Genomic DNA, 22,886 nt, shown 5'->3' on the forward strand with positions numbered 1-22,886 from the left:
GCAAAACAAGTAGTTAACCAAACAAGGTCTTCGTTAAGTCTAAAATTTTTTTTGAAAGATCACAAACCGGATATGCCTTTTCGCACAGTAATCAACGAACTCGGAACGTGGCAGTGTAGCGTCTCGAAATTTTTGCAAAGAGGGTTGAATGTAATTCAACTGGAGGGGAGTCTTTCACTGAGAAATTCAGAGGCACTAATTGATGTTCTAGAGGGCTTTCATGGAAGACAATGCACTGTAATGTCAATGGACATTAAGGATCTATACTATTCGCTTGAGAAAGTGCGCTTGATGCAAAAAGTTCGGCAGGTGCTAGAGTTAAACCTGGTAAACTTTCAGTCCAGGACGGGCATCGCCGTCGACAGTTTCCTTTCACTTCTTGATTTGTACCTTCAAGCAACAGTTGTTGAATATAATGGGCAGAAATATGTTCAAAGAGATGGTGTATGCATTGGATCTTCGGTGGCTCCGATGTTAGCATAAATCTATCTTAACACCTTAGATAGTTGCGTAAGTGAAACACTTAAAGAGAATAACTTGAATGGTTGCATTGTTAAAAGGTACGTGGATGATATTTTTATTTGCGCTTTTCGAGAGAATGATGCTCAGGGTTTAGAATCGATTATAAAAGCAGCAGCTCCGGAGCTTAGGTTTACAACTGAAAAACCTGAAAATGGGATCCTGCAGTTTCTAGATTTACGCGTACATGTCGAACAAGGTCTTTGTTGGGAATACGGGAAGAAAGCCAGAAAACCTGTGTTAAGTAGAAAGAGTTGTCACGCCAAGTCGGTTAAAGCAGGGGTAGTTAAGTCCTTAGTAACAAACGCGTTGGGTAAATCATGCTCTCATTTTATGAGTAGTGCTGTGAAAGAACAGTGGAGGAAGCTAGAATCTACAGGTTATGAAGAAGAATTCATTAAAAGACAATTAGAACTGAAATTTAACAACGAACCACGGGAAAAGGAAGCAAGAAAGAAGATAGCAGTAATCCCGTATTTCCACAGGATTTCCCACAACCTAAAGGCTCTCGCAAAAAAGTTCGGCGTGGACGTAGTGTTTTCTTCAGATTTAAAAATGAGCAGGTTGACGCCCTTTCTGTCGGACCACGAGGGTTGTCAGAAGGCCCATCGGGAACCTTCAGTTCCTTGCAAAGAGAGTGTAGTATATGAGATTCCGTTGACATGTGGATTTAGGTACGTGGGACAAACTTCAAGATGCCTGAATGACAGGTTACTAGAACACAAGAGAAATGTACGCACGCATGCGCCGAACTCCGAAATAGCAAAACACATAGAGGAATACAATAATTGTAATGCGCATTGGTCAGAGACAGAAGTTCTGCATGAAGAGCGAAATAACATTAAGAGGGTCGTTAAAGAAACAATAAGAATAAGTTCTATTGGAAACTGCATAAGCCAAGCATCGATGCAACCTGGACGCACCTCCAAAAAGTTTCTCAGACTTTGAACGAACGCATTCGGTTTACGAGAAAAGGGGGGGGGGGGGGGGGGGGGGGGAGACAATGTATATGTGTATATACAACTAAAAATTTTTTTTTTTTTGATGTGCTTGTGATCGCGGTTTTGAGATCACTTGGGTGTGCTTTCCCAAGGAAAAGAAAAGGGGAAAAAAAGGTGTTCTCTTTGTGGTCTCTTTATGTCTGGGTGCGTCGCCACGGTTTAGTGGCCACCTGTGTGTGGTTTTTCTTTTTTTTTTTATTGTGTGTGCGTTTTGACGCGACGGTTAGGATAATTCGGGACATATCTCTCTCAAGGTCACTGCGATGATCCGCAGTGTCCCTTTGTTAAGTCCTCGTCTCATGTGTGGGTTGTTTTGTATCTTTTGTATCCATCTGGTTCGAAATGTCTGCAACAAAGGAGTTTATGTGTAGAGTGTGGTTGGGAAAAAGTTCCGAGGGTACTTAAAGGCTGTTTGAGAAATAAACCAGTTAGCTGAGTTTGAGACGTTCTCTGTGTCTGTTCCTTCTACTGAAAGTTCTTCCGATTTCTTCCACCGCAGTCTCAGATGTAATACGACATTATGTATTTCGATGCAGAAATGCAGATACTCAAAGTTATCTCTAAGATACTATCGCTATACATTTGTATCGCGATATTGCCCAACTCTGGTTTTTCCAGGGCATGCGTGACACTCGTGATAATGAAATTGAACCATCTCCGATCTCGCCACGACTGGGATTCAGTTAAGGACTGTCTGAACTTTTTTCAGTTTCGTTTACTGAAGACATGCTGGTGTTCTTTTGAATCATTTTCGTTAGCAAGAGATACTTCGGTCATGTTAGCAGACGGCTCGTCTGCTAACAATATTTTTGCATTCAAAGTGGAAGCCAGCGGATCTTTCTTGCTCTCTCCCATGCCAAAAATTGGCCGCTGTTTTGGTCACTTTTATTTGTGTGTCCATAAACTGCAACCTCCACTTCCGACTTCACTCCAAGGCTGCCCATTTAGCCGGCTTGAGCTGCTATGCCACCTCCTCTAATTTCTACCGTCATGTCTTTAACAATTATCTTATTAGCTAGCTTTGTCCACTTTTTAAATGTGATAGTAGCCACCAGGGCAGAACATTAGCTCACACTTTTCTGTGATTACAGAGAAGACTATGTTGCAGTGTTCGATAGTTTTTTTTTATGAAATTAGGAAATGTTTTTCAAATCATAAAGGTCTAAATTTTTAGCTGTTCTGGCATGACAAAATTTATTTTACTACCTTCATAATGAATGAATTTGGGCAAAATACTCATGTACGAAAGAAACATTGAGTAAAGCTACTTGCAAGTACATAATTTTGGGGCATTTAGTATGCTTGAGTAAAAAATTGCACACCTTTTCCCACTCCTCGGCGGTTCCCGACAGGCTACGTAAAGAGGCCCAAGCACCTCCCACAGACCAGTGCACATCTTGGAGACGACTCCACAGCAAGTCGACCTTCCGATCAGGAAGTTGAAGGATGAGCGCCGTAGTGTCTCCCCACCACCGAGAAATCTTGGCAGAAAACAGAGAACAGTTGAAAGCAATGGTTCAAGAACTTTACATATAATAAATATGGTTGGCATCACTGATTGTATGACATATGAATTCAGTCACTGAGGGACACTTCTCAGTCACTAATACAGTTTAACTTCTTGCAAATTCAAATATGTCATAGCTGTTAAAAAAATTGGATAGATAATGCACCAAGCCTGCAGCCGAACGAGCTGTTATAAATTGTTTCTTCAAAATCCTCTACGCGACTCTCACTATTTGGTACACAATTTTAAGCACAGGTTGATGGCATCATTATTCCACTTGGTTTTACGGTGTCTTTGAATCTCGATCATTAGCGTCAACAGCTTAGTTTTTTGGATGTCGAACTTTTGCGTCAACAGCTCAGTTTTATGGTATAATTTCTTGGATGCCGGACTGTTGCGTCAACAATCCGTACTGACTAGCGTGTGTGCAATTATTGTTGGAGTTATTACTTATATTTCGTTCCATCGGGCAATCAATTTCATTTTCTCTATTTTTCTCGCAATTCCCTTATCGTTAGTGCGAGGCGCACGTCAGGAGGATTGGCCTCCCGGAGGTTGGTGTCCTTTTTCTCGATTCGGTCGCGGACCAGGCCCGGGATTGTGTTAAACGCGCTGAGAGACATCATGAGGAAACTGATAGAATAATGTTATACTTCTTCTCGATCTGCTACGTTTCCTTTTTATGAGCACTTACTCGAGGTAGTACTCCACCTCCCGCGAACGCAACAGGGGAACGAGGCTCGTACCCTGTCCCTTGTCATCTCTTTCATAAAAGCAAGGGCGGACTTACCATCTTTTGAGCGTTTGCGCTTATCCCTGCCCTGAGACGCCAAAACAACTGCAACTACAGCTACACAAGCAGCCTCTTCGTCGTTGAGGTCCTCATCGCTGCTGCTCGCGAGGTGTTCCATGCTTGTTTTTGCGGGAGGGTTCGTGTTGGATTTGAATTGCAAACACAAGTAGATTCTGGGTCGTAAAACAGGGTTGCCACTCGCAAGTCTCGTAAAACTACGAAAGGATGCGTATTCACCGAGAAACCGCCAACCGCGCTCCTCGAGTGTGAACAGTTCCGTTTTCGAACCGCATCCGCAAACGCTTCGCAAACGCTGGTCAACCGCCAGTGTGAACGGGCCATAAGCTCTACTTTACGCTCTGCAAGAAGCAGCGTCCCCACCGCGCATGCGTGGTCCGCTCTAAATTGGAGCGCATAGACCTTTTCTGTGTACTCTCGTCCCCAGCTACCTAATAGGCGTATCCGGTATGGGCAACGAAAAAATAATCCAACCTTTCAACCTGCAAATTGTAAAAAAATAAACGGGAGGCAAAACGAGAAAGTGTGACGGTTACGCTTATATCCTAAATGCCTTCTATTGGCGTGGCAAAAGCAAAACAATGTTTTCGCCCATACTGGAAGTGACGTCAATTCAAGATGGCGGCGCACTTGCAGAGAAGGTCTATAGTTAGCGGAGTGAGCGTGCGCTCCGCTTCACAAGTTACAGAGCGGACTGCCCTCAGCGTCCTTACACTCTTAGAAAAAAGGGTCAGTATAGTCCTCCCTAAAGGGAGGAACGCTCTGGACGCATATGTTCCTTCAGAAAGGGAGAAACTTTCGTCCCTTAAACAGGGGAGCAAAGGTTCCTCCGTCGACTGCATCTCATTATGGCGGCCACGAATCGAGCAAATCGGGCTCGATAAGGCTTAACGAGAACACTAAGTCTATTGTACGAAGCGAGAGGAGCAGCAAATAAAAACGTAACACGAGCTTTCCGCGAACTGCCTTTATTTCCGAAGTTTCTTAACCCCTGCAAGTAAAAAAACTTACGTTTCGAAAGCATGCACTCACTCAGTCTTCTCAGCGTCAGCACTGCGATGTTCAACGGAGACAACCGGCACCCAGTTCGCGCACTTCATGTCTTACCTATACTATTCCTCGAGCCACAATTCCTTCTTCAACCGTTGCGTCAACCGCACATCACGGAGGAGTGAAAACATTCGCCCGCAAAACCAAAAGCCACTCTCAAAAAAAAAAAAGAAAATCCGAAGCAACCTCTTGGCTTACCTCAGCACGGTAACACAAAATATGGCGTAGCCGCGTAGCGTAAAAGTATGTTAAATCGCTTGCCACCAGATGGCAGGGTCAAGCAGAGTAATCGCAAGTAGCTAGGCTAGGTGGCCCTAGGTACCGCCCAATTCATGTTTTACAAAAAAAAATTTTTGTTTTGTTTTCTTACGCCACAATTGCGTTCCCTTTTCTTCGGGAATCTCTAACACATGTAGACACGTTACGCACACTACAAGCGTCAGGTGAACATATATTGAGCGCATACACAGGCATCGCACATACAAACATCAATGCAACAGCACACTACCCCGATCTTTTTTTCTTTTTTTTTCTTTATTGGTCACAACGATGCAGCACAAAGTGCTATGTCAAGACAACACACTTGCCCAGCACTTGTGGGCGCACTAAAATTTTTTCATATTCTTAATCTCATCAAACAGGTGCGCCCAGTCAGGTGCAGTGTCTGCACTCCTGCACATCACAGATTGAACCTCCATAACGACCTCAATGAAGTGTTTCTGCACTGATTTGATTTTGGGATCAGCATGTCGAAATTCCATACGCGTCTTCCAGACGCTAAACAACCCAAGCACCATGAACAGGTCATACGGGACCGTGTCACTCTTTTCGACTGGCAGATATCGAATAGTTTCGTGGGTCAAATCCAAATCTTTTTTGATTGTTCTTTGCAAGATGTCCCAGAAGAACACCGCGTCCCAACAATATAAGAAAACATGTTCGATGGTTTCAGGAGTCTTACATAGAAGACAATTCACACCCCAAGGAACAAAGATTCCTTTTTCTTCCAGCCACGGTTTGACTGGTAGTGTGCTGCTGTGCAACTTAAAAAAGAAAGACTTAACAGCAGGTGGGATGCACATCTTCTTCACCCTACAAAGCACATCTTGTCCGGGGCATTCGCTGTATAGCGAGCGATACAGCGGTGCTGGAAACAACATTTGAACCAGGTCGCGGCTTAGCCGTTTTCTCGTGACACTTCCCAGATACTCCATTGAAAAACGTGCTTGCAAAAACACTGTTGCTTCTATCACTTCTTTCAAAAATCCCGTTAGTGCCGGAGGTTCGGTACATTCGCTGGTTACTAACATTGATGTCAGGGCGTTCGCCAGTCTTATCTGGATTACAGTGCGCAAAAAAGGGTGATTCTGATCACGCAGAAAGAAGAAGCGTGAAACGATCTTTCTGACAAAAAGGTGCGTGAGGCCCAGGCCTCCGTACTTTACCTTCCGAAAGAGGTTGTCCCTTTTCATCCTTTCCCAACTCGATTTCCCGATAAAAGTGGCGAACACCCTGTGGAATCTCTGTATGTTCATGCGTGCGCACGCAAGGACCTGCAACACATACCATAATTTAGCTGCCAGGAAAACATTGCACACTGTGGCTCGTGTGAATATAGAGATATTTCGATTGGCCCAAGTGTTAGCCTTAGTCTTTAGCTCTTTCAATACTTCGTTCCAGTACGGTGTGCTATTCCGGTAGTACTGCATAGGCACCCCGAGATACGTACATGGTGTGAGTTCCCAGCGTATGCCGGCAAAGTAATGAGGTTTTAACGTCCATCTACCATGCCACAGCCCACAACATTTCCCCCAGATGATTTGGGCTCCCGTGGCTTTACAAAATTCATTCGTTAACGCAACAGTCTCCATCACACTCTTTTCATCGCTGCAGAAAACGGCGACATCATCGGCATAGGCCGACACTTTAATTTCAACTTCGTTTAACCTTGGTCCTTTAATGTACTTGCTGGCCGCTACTCTTAAACAGAAAGGTTCAATATACAGTGAAAACAATAAGGGTGAAAGAGGACATCCCTGTCGCACTGATGACAGGACAGCTATGCTTTTGGTAACTTGACTATTTAACACAAGCCTAGTGACACATCCCTTGTATGCCATGGCTACTCCTCTTGAGATAATATTTCCTACATTAACGTGCGTTAAAATACGCGCCAGTACGTCATGTCGAACTCGGTCGAAAGCTTTCTCGAAGTCGAGTTGAATCATGGCCACATGGCCTCCTCCCACGGTTTCCAAAACGCTTCTCGCGATATGAATGTTGGTTTGAATGGACCTTCCTTTTATTCCACATGTCTGGTGGTCTCCAATAAGGGTGCAAATTATACTTTGAAGTCTACGCGTGAGGATCTTTGTAAAAATTTTATAATCGGTGTTGCACGATGTAATAGGTCTATACCCGGTGATCTTAAGTTTTTTTGCGACGTCGTCGGACTTCGGTAATAAAATGGTATGGGCTTCCCCAAACGAACGCGGTAGTCGTTGACTGTCATACGCCTCACAAAAAATACGTAACAATAATGGGCTAAGATCATTTTTAAATTTCTGATAGAACTCGGCACAAAGGCCGTCCGGGCCCGGCGTTTTTTGGCGTGCCAACGATTCTATCGCCTGAACCACCTCCCCTTCAGTTATGTCTTCTTCCAACCAAGTCGTTACGTCCTCATCAAGTTTAGGCATAAGTTCTATAAAATCATTTAATTTTGAAAATCCCGGCGGAGTGGCTTTTGCTCCAAAGAGTTGTTCGTAGTACTCGACAAAAGCTCTTTCAATTATTTCCTTATCGTTGGTTATCACCCTGTTGTATTCTATTTCAACGATTTCTTTAGATAAAGCGTATTTCTTTTCGTCAGCTAGAGCTCGCTTGGTAGGCTGCTCCCCCAACAAAAACTTTTCTGACCGTGAGCGTACCACAGCCCCCCTATATTTTTCCAGATATAGCTTGTCGAGTTCCGCTTTTATATGCCGAATGTCCTCACTACACGTGCCGGGATTCGTGCAGGGGGGGGAAGGTGCCGCCGCTTCCAATGCACCCTCCTCAGAATTTACGGCGCTCCGTGGGGGCCGCCATGTTAAAACTTGATACCAGTGTTGCTGCATCTCTAGGTCATCTTTAAGTTAGAGCTGACGGAGAATATCTGGCCACGGCGCAATGCCGATGTACGCTGGAAGCTAGAGCCGGTTTGCTTTCGTTGTTTTTGTTTGGTGGGAGAAAATCTGGCAACAGCGCACGTTCAACATGGCGCCGGGATTGCTTCGGCAGCTTCGGTTTGACCCCGTTTGACGCGGTTTACGAGCACATGTAGCGAAGACGTGACCGGAGAAGTGCTCCTGTGATGGTCCCGGAAGACGGAAAGTATCTTTCGTAATCGTCGGGTGAGCTTTGAAGGCGAAGGGAGTCACAGGGTCCACGAGTGCGCAACCACAAGCCAAGGTTCACGACAGCGCTCCGTTGACTTCGGCGATCTCGTTCTGTTTGGTGCATAGAGATAGGTTTGGTGCAACACGGCGATGCGACAAAGACTTGAAACGTTTGTGGTGTGTGGTGCGGTGCTTGGAGGTGGAAGCCCAGACTAACACGAAGCGCAAATTGGTTATTGTGGGGTTGAAATTCAACGGGTTCAGTCTCGTCGTCGTCAGCTGATCCGGTCCAGCTGCTCCGGGTGGACGCAGCGAGCGCTTTTAAAAGTAAATCTTCCTTCGTTCCGTTTCAAAATGTGCAAGATTCTCGACGCATACCGTGAGTAAAAAGCTGCGGGCGTTTTCAACAAAATTACGTCGTTTTAATTGAACAATGGACTCCGGATTGTTGTTTTAGACCTGCCGTTTTTATGCTTCGTGTTGCTGGCGTTTGCACAGCGACGCACACCGCCCGAGTAGATGATTCGGTCCTGCAAACGACCGGTCATACAAAATTTCAGGGAAACTTAAGTCACTACCGATATTTTCTTGTAAATCTCGTGTGAGTTTGTTGCGCTCGTCATGCGATGTGAATAAATTACGGCAACGTTTCCTGCGGATGCATGAACCGAGACAATTTTTTACGTAGTGAACATAACGTTTTTTCTTTATTTTGGAAAGAGGTGTTGGGGAATTTATCATGGTCAATCACTTGAGAGTTCAGAAATTGGAGAGAGCGAGCATGCTTTCCCAACTTTGTCTCTTTTCTCTCTGGCATTGCCCCTAGTTTCAAGTTGCAGTTTCAGACTAGTGGACTGTAGACATACCTACTGGCAGGTACAAACTGCTCTAAAGCAGGTAAAAGACTGGTAAGTCAGGGCGGTGCGGACTCCGTGTTTCGCGCTTTTCGCAAGGTGACTGGGTAAGTGCTTTTGCGAGGTATGCGGAATACGCAAACGATTTTGTTATGCCCGTCGGTTGCGTCTCTCCAGCAAAACGAATAAGATGATCTACAAAGGCGCAATCACAAGCCAATATTTACGATAACAGTGCATTTGATTCGGTGGTCCGTGTAGTTGTATTTTACCCTGCTTTCTGCAACACCGTGTCATGGCGAAGGGCTGGAGCATTCACGGATTGTGCTGGGCTACCGGTTGACCCAGGGGCGGATCCAAAACTCCGTTTTTTTTGTTTTTGTTTTTTTTGGGGGGAGGGAAAGTCTAAAGCAAGATAAACAGGACTCGGGTTGCGCCTTTTGTTTTAACCGCCGGAGAACCACACTGCGCCGACGGCCCCTAGATGTGCGCCGCTGCGCCGACTTTTGGTTCTAAGCCGTGCTTTGAAACCGCCGCCGCGGAACAGTCTTGGTTGAAGCGACGGAGTGGTTCTCCAAGTTGAGAGTACAAGTGTGCCTGCTAGAGTGCGACCTACCCTATTTCGAACCCTCGTCCTTGAGTACTGAGCCTCCTACCGGTAGTTGGTTTTATTTCGGGGGATCCACCCATGTCAAATCGGCCTTCGAGAAGGGGGCAGGGGGGGGGGGGGGGGGTAGGGTGTTGACTGTTCGGAGGGGGGGCGGCCGTCCCCGTCGCCCCCCTTGGGTCCGCCCCTGGGTCCGCCCCTGGGTTGACAGAAGCCCGCGTCGCCAGCATCGGCACTGAGTGCACTTGGGCAGTTGAAGTGGCTCTAGGCTGTTGATGCTCAAGCCTTTCATCCGCGGCTGGCCGCCAGCTGATCCGGCTGCTCGACGGTGAGGAAGCGGCGAAAGTTACCTCTGAAGTAAATGTAAATCCTTGTTCATCCAGTTATCCGGTGTCAAAGTGTGGAGGGTGTCCAACGTGTATTGAGGGCGGGAACTACGAGCGTTTTGCCTTGCTTTCGTAACCGAAACCAGAACAGCGAGATAACTGCCTTGCGTACTCCAAAATGATGGAAGCAATAAGTCGTTAAAAACCCGTTTTTAGGGTTTCAAACCAAGTAAACAAGACAAATATAATTAAACTTCGTTGTCTGTATGCAGGAGGACTTATGTAACAACAATACATTCTCGTTCCAAAACGAAAAAGAGAGTGAAACTTAGTCCGCCGTATATGGCAGCAACTTCTCCACTGCAAAACCTATGCTGGCAACGTAAGCGGTTTTAATATGGCAGCCTCCGCTTTGCGCCGCGTTCCCTTTCCCTCCTTCCCCCCCCTGGATTCGTGCACTCTACACGGCACAATGCCTCCAAATTTTCTTTTACATGTCTTTCTTGGGCTCAACTTTGGAAAGTAATGTTACTTGCTCTTTCTATTGCAGCTAACTTAACGTCTTCTTTAAAGCCCTCCCAGGCTTCACTCAGGGCGGTCTGTCTTTCGCTCAACGTGCGTAGCAATTCGTTTACGGTATCCACGAATTGTTCGTCGTCTAGGAGCGTTCGGTTTAGTTTCCAAAGTTGCCAACTAAATTTTGACGGCTTGCCTCCCTTCCTTCCAATCCTGACACTTACAAGACAGTGGTCCATGAAAGAAATTGGATGAACGCGATAGCAATGCGCGTGCCTCAAAGCTTCGACTGATATGTAAATGCGATCTAATCGGGCGTGTGACGTGTTTTCAAAGTGGGTATACCTCAATGTATTCCTTGATGCGCACAGGGTACCTACATCCTCGAGCCCGCACGAGTCGATAATGTCTTTTGATACGCTTGTGCTGTTCTCACTGTACGTCGTCGGCGCGGTTCGATCGTGTTCATCACAAACACAATTAAAATCTCCCATCAAAACGACTACTCGATCGACTTCAACGTAACTTCGCAGAAAGTTGAAAAAAACCACCCTCTCCTTCGCGTTATTCGGTGCGTACACACATATCAAATGCCAATCTACTCCAGACAACGTAAAATCGCAAGAAATAAAATGCCCGCACTCATCCGTAACTACTTGCAGATTCGTGTATCTTACAGACTGTTTTAGGAAAAGGAAACACCCCGCCGAGTAGCCGACAGCGTGACTCACGGCTATTTCGTATCTGCCCAGATAAGGACTCAGCATTCTGGAAATGCTTTCGTCCTCCCCCATTTTCGTTTCTTGCAACGCGAGGAAATCCGGCTGCTCATCTACTAACATACGTTGCAGCTGGTACTGCTTCCGTCTCAAATTCAAACCCCGAACATTTAAAGTGGCAAAAGTGAGCACCATTCTGATTGCGTTGCAATGAACCGAGTCACGAAATAAAGGTTACCGTAGGATACAAATAGGAAGCATACGAAATAGACCTAAGCGACCAAAGAAAAAGGCCAGCTACACCGCCTTACTTGTGGTTATCGACACGACCCAGGCGCCGCACTCGCGCTTCGCTTCACTGCGTGTCCTTTGTTTTGTGAGAGTCAGATGGCACGCGAGGGGCCGCGTGGAGCCTGCCTTTTTTGGCTGTCACCACTTGCCACCTCTGTTGCACCATCTCCTGAAGTCCTGCCGTCTGTCCGTCAGTCGTCGCTTCCAAGGGTCGTTTAGCCGAGGCGCTTGTGGCTTCCATGTCGCCTTCTGTGTCCTTTGGGGGGTCTTCTTCATGGGCCTCCGGGCTTCGACGAGAGCGCTCGTTGTTTCCCTCAGTTACTTGAAGGGCTGGACGGTTTGCTGGCCCGCAGCTCACTGGTCCCGGGACTTTGGCAGTACCCAGGGAGGACCCCACCACGGACGGGGCCTTAGGACCTTGCGTGGACGCGGCTTGCGCCGGAGACTGGGAGTTCTCCGTGTCGCCAGCTGCCGCCGCTTCGGCTTCCTCCTGGTCCATAAGGTGTTCCATGGTGTCGTCTTCAGCCGCGTTGGCCACGGCGGCATACGTCTTTCTGCAGTCTTCTTTAGTGTGTCCGTAGCGTCTACAGCTGTCGCATCGGGACACACGACATTCCTTGCGAATGTGGCCGGTTCGTCGGCACCGGAGGCAAAGCGGCGCTCTACCGGCTGCCAAAACCAGCGCCATGCATCCGGGCAGTCGGAGCGTATGCGGCAGACGCTCTAGGGTTACGCCCTCTTTCAGGATTAGCCTCGCCACTCTCGTGGTTGACTGGACTCCTTCGAGACCCTTGACGCGCCACGTCTCCCTGGCTATTTCCTTGACTTTGCCATAGGCCTCCAGCGCTGTCTTCACGGGTTCGTCAGGCACGTGAAAGGGTATCCAATGAAGTTTCAACCTCACCTCGGTCTTGTCGGGGTTGATGATGAGGCATCGCCGTCCCTTGGCTTCGAAGGTCCCCATGGCCACCAACTTTTGTTTGGCGGCCAAGGACTTAAGCGTGACCATCCACACGTGATTCATTTGGTAAGAACCACATGCGGCGATTTCTCCTAGTACCCCGGCTTCTTCCAGGCCAGCCTTGAAATCTTCGATTCTGTAGGGGCGTGCAGCGATGTCCGCATGAAGAAAAACCGAGTTTAAAGCGTAAACGCCCGTCGGTAACGTATGCAAGATAATCTTATAGCCCTCGATGCTTCGGTCAGCAATAAAACCGCGGCTATCAGTAGCCGTTGATACCGCTCCGTCGGAGCTCATGTTGACACGTCCGTTCGCTTCGGAAGCTAGTAGACGAATCACCCACTACCCCGATCACTACTCCCGAGCCTTGCGTTTCCGTCTTTTATACTGGTCGTTTTGAACGTACGGAATTTTTCGGTGACTCCCTAAGCAATAAAAAATATTCCGAACATGTTAATTTTTTTCCAGCAATGTCATACATCTGAGATTATTTTTAATGGCTCAGGGGATGAATCTCTTATTAAAAAGAAAACGCTCGATCATGCCGCAATTATTTGAAAGCCAATAAATCGAGCCGCCCCAATGTGGTTCCAAGCCATGAGTTTGTTTTCCCGCACGGCCCTTCGTAGCCAGTATTTATACCGTAGTGTTTTTTTGTTTTGTTTTTTATTTGTGCTGTTCGCGCACGGCTGCAATTGCCGTCTTGAATTAATCTTTGAAGAGCGGATATTCACTCAGCTGGAAGTGATGCTTCACGGGCAGAGAAATCGCTTTTCGATCAACTTGAATGCAGTCAAAACCGCGACTTCCGGCAACTGTTAAGTGTACGGAGCTGACAAAGCTAGCCGTTGCGAGCTCGAAAACTTCTAGCGCTTATCCCAGCGCGCCACTTGGAGGGCAGTTTCTACAGGAACCGTAATATATTTAAACAGTAAAATAAAAAAATAGCGTTTTTTTTCGATTTTACTTGTTTTTTTATGCTAAACTTCCATTGCAAATATACGTACTTTCCGTCATACTTTCGTACTGTTCAGTCTTTTCCCCCACAGCGCAATCGCTCTCGGGGACCGACAGTCACATTGGCCACTGTACGATAGGAGCTTACCGTTCAGACCAGCGTTCCAACATGACTATCCACACGTCGATCGACTGCACCTAATCCCTCAAGTGGTTTTAAACTGTTTAATGTAAAGCGGAATGTCATCCTGCGACACCCCGCCCCCTCCGATCACGGCCCGACCAGCGGCATCAATGCCCGACAGTTTACGTCATCTCATCTTGTTGTTACACCACTGATACGCGAACACACGGTCACATCGGCGATAATTCCAGTCTCCTGTTCACAACCCACAACACTGCCATCACGATGTCGCTGACACGCAGAATACAGAACCACGTTGACGATGTTGCTGACACGCAGAAATACAGAATCACGTTGAACGCCGGTTGGCACTCGGCACGGGACAACAGAACCGAACTCAGCACGGAAGGCACAAAGACAGCCGGCGGGAAAACCTGCCTGTTTTGGACGCAGTTTCCGCGATTTCCATAACATCGAAAACGTCGACACAGTAGTTCCTCGTGGTTTCGCTGCTGTAGTTCTGCGGGAGTCCCGCAAATCGGAGACGATCGGATCGGGGCCTGTGATCGGGGCTGGCCGTTTCACCCAGTGTATGTAGCGCTTCTGGCACTGCTCCGGAACTTCGCCGTTTCTAGCGGCTTCGTTAGCTCGTTCGATAAAATTAGTGGTAAAAACGTCAATGCAACCAAAATGTTCTGCACATTTGGACTAGAAGACGGAATTACAAGCGGCCTTGGCTGCCGCTGAAGCTCATTCAACTCAACATCAATTTATTAAACAACGTGCGCGATGTGCTCGAAAAACGAAACCGAAAGAAGAGTCGGGAGGGTGAAAGCTTTCTCCGGTCTGTCTGGAGAAGGAGGAAAACGTCTCGGTGAATGATAAGGACTTTAATCTTCCTTTCATCGGTCTGGGTTTGTTTATGTGTGTTTTGGTAAATAATAATAAAAAAAAAAACTTCACAAAAAAAAAAAATCCCGCTCCTCTGGGGATTGAACATTTGACCACTTGGTCAGTAGCGCGATGTTTTACCCCTGCGCAAACTGAACAAGGAGGAACTCGCCGTCCTCCTTTCTTCTGAACAGCCGTTCCTCCCTTCTCTGGGCAACTTGTCCGCAAGAAGGAGGAACAGTCGCTGTTGCTACCTTTCTCCTCCTTTTTTTCTTAGAGTGTAGCGTGATAGCTTAGATCTTAAGATGGCTGCTTTTACTCAATACGCGAGACCTCAAGGTGACTGCCCTTACTCAACACGCGTCGATGTTTTTCATCGTGACCTCAGCCTGAGACATTTCCATTCGAGTTTTATGTAAAACAAAAGAGCATAATCAAACGAAGTGAGTGAGTATCACAGTGCAACCAGCACGGTGTCGGTAAAGTCTCAAGTTTTTGTGGACCTTCTATGGCTATGCAGTCAGATGTACGGGAGCGCGTGCTTGAACGCCGATTATACCTTTGCACGCGCTCTCCGGTCGAAAATGCCACTGAAAGTTGTTCACGAGCATAGCGCCCGCAAGTCGCCCCAAAGAAACCGTTCCTCTCAACTTTATTTATTCAAAATCGCGCGAAATTTTAAATTGTTTAATTTCGCTCTGGATATGTTCGCCTTGGATTTCCTTGGTAGATTTATAAAATAATAGAGACGAATACATCCTTTTAAAAGTGCGTGCCATGCTGCCACTATGCTTCGAGGACGCCTTATTCATCGCCAAGCGTCTAGGGAGCACGAGAGCTGCGTCATTGTTTGTCGCGGATGCGAGTCTAAATGTATTAGACACGAATACTGCGTTAATGCTGGTAATGAACTCGGTTTTAGTCACAGGTCTCGCACTAAAAGCGATGCCCAAAATATGACGGCCGAATATGTTACTCGGCTGTGTTTTGAAAAGAGTTACCAAAAACGGTCCAAAGAATATTCCACGTCAAGTTTTTGTCGGCTGAAAACCGGACAGGCATAAACAATGCAACATTTAGCAAACATTATTCTATAGACTTCAAAGCAATAACGGTAGATTAGAACGCTTTTCAGAAGTTTTGTTTTGAATTCCGGCGTATTGGGCCTCGCATGCACAGTTTGACGGCCTCAGAGCTTGGCGGAATTAAAGAACAACTGAATCTTTTTTTTTTTTTAATTTATGAGGCACATTTTTTTACAAACCTACCATGGAAATACGCTTTATCTTATATGTGTAACAATTCCCATATCACATAATTTGGTAGTGTTTGAATACTGCCTTGCATAGGTGTGCCTTTTTGTTCTTTTTATTAGGCCGTCAAGCACAGGAAAGCACGCCTGGACAACTGTTGGAGTTTCGTTAACCTGTGCAGTCAACTAAACTCCAACAGTTGTCCAGGCGCCAATATGCCGTCCATCCAAGAACCAGAAGCCATACTTTTCAGGTCACAAGAGGGTGCTCGTCCTGAAGCACCAGGCAGTGATGTGCGCAAACGGCATAATTTGTCAGCTGGACGAACCCTACGAAGGCCATGGGCATGATGCAAGGGGTCTAACAAAGTTTTTTTTCTTGTATTTGTGCCTCAGTACTAGACTGCGTAAACTGATCACAGTGAATAATATCCAAGCTTTTGTACTGAGCGAAATACTTGTCTAACTAGGCTGAAAGGCATCTATTTTAATAAAACAACATTTACTAACGACTGCCTTTTACTTCTCAGATGTGCGTGTGAATATTGCATCTAATCAAATTACAGTGTTACTGTTTACTTCAGCATTGTAAAAGTAGCCTGTGTTGCGTGGCCTTCTATTGCAAGAAAACACCGTAGCAGAAGTGAGGCTGAAACTAGGCAGGAGCTCAAGCCGAAAAACGCACTTTCGAGAACACACAAAAGATACGAAAAGAAGTGTTGCCAAGCGATATGGTTTCATGGCAGATACGTACACTGCTCTGCACTGTTAATGCGAAGACGATAAAATCGTTTTTATTAGCAGTTTATTTTTCTGACCGCTATTCAGAGAGCTGACATTTTGTGCCTCAGATAAGTGCCCCAAACGAGCCCTTTATCCACACCAATAGGTTGGTGCCAGCCCCTCAAATTTAAGGTGAAAAATAAAAACAGGATATTGATTGTTTTCGCTAACGGTGTCACGCAGTGTACATAAACACAGAAGTACGCAATCACAAACCGAAGCATACGATGAAGAAAAGGCTCATTTCATTGGAAAAACAAAAAGGTAGGGATATAAATGGAGCACTAGCTCACTTTCGCTAATTTGCGCTGTCTTGCTGCCTAAAGTAACCTAACAAAATATCTGTCCATTTGCCGACCGCTGGCACAAAATAATCGAGCCCGCTGGCTTAGACAAGGCAACACCTGTTCCCAGCGTTCAGGGGCCGTGAAAGGATTGCGGCCAGCCATTTCCCGAAGCACCCAGAGGTTCTCGACCACCGTAAAACGTTTTCTGGAGGACGCCGTTTCAGACAAAGTCTGCGCAGTCATCTTAGTTCAGCGAGGTTCATAACGGTCAAGCGCGCTCCCAAGCATGCTTTCGAGTGGCTCGAGCTACTATTTTGAACTCCCTTCCAGAAAAACACTATCTACTGAAGCTTTACTGAGAGTGGAACGCGCTTCCAAAAACGGCGAGGAAAGCGGAGCTGACACTTCACGCTCAAATCCCAGAGCGGGTCGCGCATGCGCGATGACGACTTCACTTTCCATAGAGCGGAGCGAGAAAGCAAAAGCGGTCTACTAAAACTCTCTACGCAACCGGTACAGAAAGGTTCCGTATTCTTTGCGAGATCGCTTCCAGCAAGAGAAAATAACTCTGCAAAAAAATAGCTTCACTGGACCCAGTAAGTGTCGCAAGTCGCGAACGGGTTTTTTGTTGCCGATAATATCCTCCTACTAAGAATTGTCGTATCTGCAAATCATTTCCTCGATTTGAAGAGTTAGCTCACAGTACTCCGATGTGTAAACAGGGAGTATAATAGACAATTTATAACACGCGCCATCACAAAAACGCTTGGACCTGCTTATGACGCATTTCAACAAGGAGGAAAACGCTGCACTTTGGAAGTAAGTATTGCTTTTCGATTTCTAGATCTATGCTGTTTTCTTTCAATCGGGTTTTTGCATCACCGGAAAATAAAATAGGAGCGAAATCAACGACGTCATATCAGATTTTCTATGTTGCTCTCTAAGTACAAAGCTCAAACCTCTCACAGTGCATGTGCAAGGTTGGAGTCGCTCACCGGCTTCGATCATTCCGGCTTGTTGCACCACACTGAAGCCGTAGTGGCGCAAGAACCAAGAGACGCACATCTTTCGCGCCAACGGCTAGACAGTCGCTTTTAGTGGCGCCGAGCCAAAGCAGTGAGACGGTGTAGCTTGGAGATAACTGTGAAAGAATACGATACGGGTGGCGGGAGGCAGCGGCCTTCGCCTGGCTAGGCTCATCTCATAAGAAAAGAAGGTGAAGGTTCGGTGCCGGGTGTGACTCATCTACCCAAGTGTATGTAGTAGTGCTTGAGTCAACAGCCCACATAAGTGAGAGGGGGTCTTCGGGCGAGTCCTGTAAACTTGAACGAAAGGAAGTATCTAGCAGAGACTTCGCCACATGACACGGGCGGCAGAGTCGGTGGATGCGATTTGGGTGCAGACCTAAATCGAGGGGATAATGATCACTAACCCAACAGTCCGGTTCTCGATCCTAACTGAGGGGGACATGGCTAAGCAATCACGACAGGTCGGGAGAAGAAGGAGAAGAATGCGGGTAGGCACCACGACATGTTGCCATGTCTAAAGTGCTTAAGATCGTCAAATGAGCGTCCGCAAAAGTGCTCATTACAAGTTGGCCTCGTGCGCAGGTAGAGGACTAGTGGGGCATTTTAAGTCACCGGCCACCAATACCGGGCAGTCAGGATATGTTTGACGCAGATGGCGCAGCCATCCTAGGCGGAGGTGAGCCTCTCTCTCAATGTAGGGTCGCACATAACAGGATACTAGAATGAGGTCTGTGCGAGGCAGGCCTGCAAGCATAGCAACCACTTCCTGCCACTGGGGGCACTACGAAGCAAGCGGAATGGGTGTCTGAGGTTACTTAGTGTCCACATACACTCTGCCTTGCCGATGGTTGTAGAGGAAGCGGCGCAGCCACGATCCGGAATAAATTGGGTGGTGTAAAACCTGAGGGGCGTGGGAGCGAGTTGGAACTATGCCTTGAAACTATGCCACGCGCGAGCCAATAGGAGGTAATCCATCAATTCGCTGCTACAGCCTACAGGCTTCGCTCCTCAAGGTGCAACCCCACCCTTGGTTAGTGTGATTCTGAACCAATAGATGGCGGTGGGATCGCCTTCCAGGCCTGTACATCAATGCGAGAAATCGTGCGTGGTGGCGCTTCGATACAGTGGGGTATATTTCTATGTCCGGAATTTGACATCCCTGGTCCCTGGCTTGTTCTTCTCTCCACGAGCTTTCTTTGGAACGCGCACGGCTGCGCCAGTTCTCGTGCAGGGGGGCCAATTACCTACGCTCCGAGCTCACGGCTCCAGCAAATGTGGGCAGAACAAAACGCGAAAATCGTCCTGAGCCAAATGGCGAGACACATGCATAACAAAACCACCGACGCGTTGAAAAATATAAAATTGGCCGTGCGCCGCTATTGGATATTTCAGAGGCCAATTACACATATTTCAATGTGATTGGATTTATATTGTCACAAATGAAGGTGACGAGAGGACGAACAATGAACTGAAAAATAAAGGTTTTATCGGCGAACTTGTGCCAAACAAAAAAAGTAAAGAAAGATTGTCGAGGCCGGCAGCAGAAACCAGGCGGCGATTCGGCAGCGTAACAGAGAACGAGACTGACTCGACAATGTCGCTGGCAGCTACTTATCGACGGTGCGTCACTATCTCGAAAGCTCGGCAAAGAAAGTTCGAGCGTCACGTGCTCGGGGCGAGGATGAACTGGCACTTTCGAGAACAAGAAAGCAGGGGAAAGTTAAGTCTGGTGCAAGAATTAACGCGAATCTTCTAGACGTCCGTGACCGAGCGTTGCTTTCTTGGCTCTGCGGGCGGCAATAAGACGGCCCGGCCCTTTTGTCGTGCATGTGTTTGGCTCTTCGTGGATTTACAGGGAAACGTGATGACGTGATAGACATGGGTTTCCAAAATTCTAGCTTGAAGAATTAACTACCTAAAATATCAAAACAAATTAACTATTTTTTTGGCGGTCACGTGTCTCATTTAGGTAGCTGGGTGTTTAGTTTGACCAAAACCACGAGGCTGGAAAACACAAAAAATGACACTCAGGTTTAGATGTTGAGTTTGGTAAACTCAAAGCAGGACTGGTGCGGGAGTCATAATAAAAAAATGCCGAGGTTAATAATTCACCCACAGCAAAAAAAATTATAATTAATTTTAATACGAATCCAGTGATAAATGCATGACTGTCCAGGCAAAGATTCTGGGTCTGTGGATAGCTTTTGCACATAGTTTAAGCAATGTACAGTCGGTCACAAAAAAAATTACAGGATTTTTTTTTTACCGCAAGACTAAACTAGGCATCGCCGAACGCTCATTCTCCGCCCAAAGGTAGCGCTAGAGGTCACAACCAGATGTCAAAGTTTTAGCCCGATCCGATACCTTATTCAAAAGTTATAAGTGATTTTCTGAAAAGTTCAATGGGAAAAGAACGTCGGACGTAGTTTTCGAATACATGGAACTCTATGGCACCAGAAACCGAAAACGGGCAAAAACGGGCTCCATTTTCCCATAGAAATTTTCTAAAAATCACTTATAACTTTTGAACAAGGTGTCAGTTCGGGATAAAACTTTGGCATCTGGTTGTGACCTAGTGCTACCTTTGGGCGGAGAATGAGCGTTAGGCGATGCATAGCTAATTTTTGCGGTAAAAAAAAACTAATTTTTTTGTGACATCCTGCACCAGTCTTAATTTGGTGATTTATGCGCGCAAGTAGTGGTGTGCATAAATAAAAAAAAAGATGCAAACGGGTAGAGTTTGACGTTGCATAAAATGCAGTGTAAGCACGCACATGGTACGCCGATTAAGACAAACAGCGCAACATTTTTCACTAGCGTTGAGCGTATCGAAAGTTAAGCGTGCATCAAAAGCTAAAGTTTGCACGCATATACTGCTCAGGCAGTAATGTTTGAATGTTCATAGTACTTTATTACCCTAAGATTTGGTGCAAGTTGTCTCCTGTTTACTTACAACAGAAAGAAGGAAACATTCTAACTTTGTGTTGATAGAAAAACTCCACCCGCTGACAGCTATCATTCATCTCGGCGCCGATTATGAGTATTCACTGCATGCTAACGGTCGTGTACTTAGAACGAGTTTTTCCCACGTGATTGCATACAATCGCAATTGCTTTTGACAAACAACAATGTTTACTCAGGCCAGCGGTCACATGTGAAGCTTATAAAATATTTTGTATTGATTGTGGCCTCCGTGTCAGGTTGCATAGGTTTTTTTTACAATCCGCGAAATAGAATGCTCCTGGGTTGCCTTGGTATCTAATGCATGTAGCGCACAAAAAGCACTAACTCAATCGCTGTGGGAGACGAAAACAATAATGATAAACAAGCGTGTAATCATGCGAAAACTGAGGGCCTTGCACATGTGCAGAAGGTAGCTTTGTTTCACTAAATACATTACCAGTAGAGTATTTGATTTTATCGTGTGAGCGAAGCGGAACATAAAAGTGCGAGCATACTGCCCTGAACTACACTTCCAGTGAACAAGCGCACCATCCAATGCATCGAGCTTGCTTTTATAGCCTTTTTGGTGCGCTCAAACCTTTGAAAACACAATTATAATCAATTCTATTATTTCAATTATTTTAGTTAAGTGCGCCTATGTGTATGTTTTTGTCGTTGTTGTTGTTGTTTTTTGACTTTTGCGTTCATGTGCTATTTTCTTAGTTATATAATATTTTCCAAAAGTCCGACAACTATAGCCTGTTTCATAAGTAAGAACCGCATAATCAAAGATGTAGAAAAAAAAAAAAAAGAATGCGAACACGCGAACACACATTAAAGTGCAATGTAACGGAGCATTCAGAATTAGTCGTTAGTTTTTTAGAGAGCAGGAGTTTCGTAGGGCGGCATTGTTACCCGTTGAAGATTATAAAAGGTGCTGTACAACTGTTAGCTCGGTGTCTTTAACGTGCATTACGCAGTACATGTGGTACACGATCGCACGACGGTAGTATGTAGATAGGCGACTGAACCCAGGGTCCCTGCTAAAGCCCCTTGGTAAAAGCGTTTTTTACAAGTACAGCCAACCATTATTGCGGAAACGCGCAAGACACGTGCCACGAGTGGGTGCTCCACCGCCATTCTCTTTCAAGGGCCAGTCATTTTAGTGCTGCGCCGCCATTTGCCTCCAAGGGCCGCTCGAGAGACGGGCCTCCCGCACTGGCACGTTTGAGGTTACATGAAAGACCAGCGCAAACGGCATCGAGGGGATTTAGTCCCTACAGGTTCTGCAGCGTGAGCTCCGTGCCCTTACATTGGTGCCCTGAAAGGAGCTCGCGCTCGAGCATTTCTTCATGTGCTCTGGTCTGCGGTGCCACAGTACACTCGGTCAACGATCCCCCACCGCACTTGGTTTAGCTAAAGCCCCTTCATGTTTCAAAAGTAGCGCATGCTTCGTCGATGCATGAGGCACGTGCAACGTGCAGCTCTTGGGACGATCACGGCGGCACAGCGCAGCACTGAGCTAGATTTCAGACGCCATGAATTTCCCAGAAGTGGCGCGCGGCACCTGCCTCGAGCATTTCCACAACAATGAATGGCGCCACTTTTCCCAGGATGGAGGGGCTTTAGGTTTAGCCTGTAAGGTAAACCAAATGAGCTACGCTTAGAGTATCGGCAGTTGTCCTCCCGATGTTGTTGTGGGCGCCGCCATCTTGTTGGTTAGTAACAAATCAAACGCAACTGCTGATCGTCATGATTCAAAAGTGCGACTTCCTCAGCATTCGGTGTCAGGTAGCTCACGTAATATTGCTTTGCTTTTTCTCGAACTGTTTAAACATTTGTGGAGGACGGAAAAGCGTTTCTTGTGATTTCAGATAAAGTTTCAGATAACTGACAACCATCATTTTGAAGCACCAAGATGTGTATGAAGCGTAGCTTATTTAGTGGCTTTAGCAGAAAGATAACGAACAGCTTAACCTCGCGCTCTTGGCGATGCTTCAGTGGCTCCATCAGCCCTTAGCGTTTGCTGCGCTCTGAACTAAGTATCTCACAAGCCAGACCAACAAAAATCACTTAACA

The 22,886-nt window shown here is 46.4% G+C and overlaps 1 pseudogene; it reads left to right on the forward strand.

The window, feature by feature from the left end:
- Positions 1-1,467, forward strand: LOC120846144 (annotated as a pseudogene).
- Positions 1,468-22,886: the final 21,419 nt, after the last annotated feature.

This window comes from Ixodes scapularis, unplaced genomic scaffold, assembly GCF_016920785.2.
Source record: "Ixodes scapularis isolate PalLabHiFi unplaced genomic scaffold, ASM1692078v2 PGA_scaffold0__279_contigs__length_252992795, whole genome shotgun sequence".
NCBI classification, from domain to species: Eukaryota; Metazoa; Arthropoda; class Arachnida; order Ixodida; family Ixodidae; genus Ixodes; species Ixodes scapularis.